This window comes from Pseudophryne corroboree, chromosome 4, assembly GCF_028390025.1.
Source record: "Pseudophryne corroboree isolate aPseCor3 chromosome 4, aPseCor3.hap2, whole genome shotgun sequence".
Classification (NCBI taxonomy): domain Eukaryota; kingdom Metazoa; phylum Chordata; class Amphibia; order Anura; family Myobatrachidae; genus Pseudophryne; species Pseudophryne corroboree.
Window position 1 is genome coordinate 803553452 of NC_086447.1, and position 924 is coordinate 803554375.

A 924-nucleotide genomic window follows, 5' to 3' on the forward strand; every position below is an offset into this window, starting at 1 on the left:
GCGGAACCGCTAGGCCCACCTCACTCAGCCCAGGTTGCTGAACTGGTCGCCCTAACCAGAGCATGTGAATTGGCTAAGGGCAAATCAGCCAATATCTACACCGATTCTAGATACGCATTCGGGGTAGTCCATGATTTCGGAGCCCTATGGCGCCTCAGAAATTTCATGACGGCAGCTGGTACACCGGTAGCGCATGCAGCTCACATAAAAAGGCTTCTAACAGCGATACAGGAACCCGACAGAGTGGCTGTTATCAAATGTAAAGCACACACATATAGACAAGACCCAGTATCACTTGGTAACAGCCGAGCAGACGAAGCTGCTAAATTAGCAGCTGCTACCCCCAGACAGACAGACACCACACAACTGATGGTATTTAATACCATCAACACACAGAAGTTGTGCGAGATGCAAAATTTGTGTTCCACACAGGAAAGGGCAGTCTGGAAGGCAAAAGGATATGGCCAGGAGTCCTCAGGACTCTGGACGGATGGACACGGTAAACCAGTGGCCCCCAGAGCATACCTTCCATGTTTAGCTGAGGGAGCCCACGGGCTGACTCATCTGGGCAAGGAAGGGATGTGCAAGTTGGTAAGAGCATATTGGTGTGCCCAAGGATTTTCATCTCATGCGAGTAAAAGAGCAATGTCATGCCTTACCTGTCTGAGAAAGAACATCGGAAAGGCAATACCTACAGAACCATCTCATATCCCACCTGCCGGCGGCCCTTTCCAGGTAATACAGATTGACTTCATTCAATTACCCCCTTGTCGAAATTTGAAATATGTACTTGTTTGTATAGATGTTTTCTCAAATTGGGTCGAAGCATTTCCAGCGGCCACAAATACCGCTATGTTTACTGCTAAGAAAATTGTGCAGGAATTTGTATGTAGATATGGTATCCCTAGAATTATCGAAAGTGAT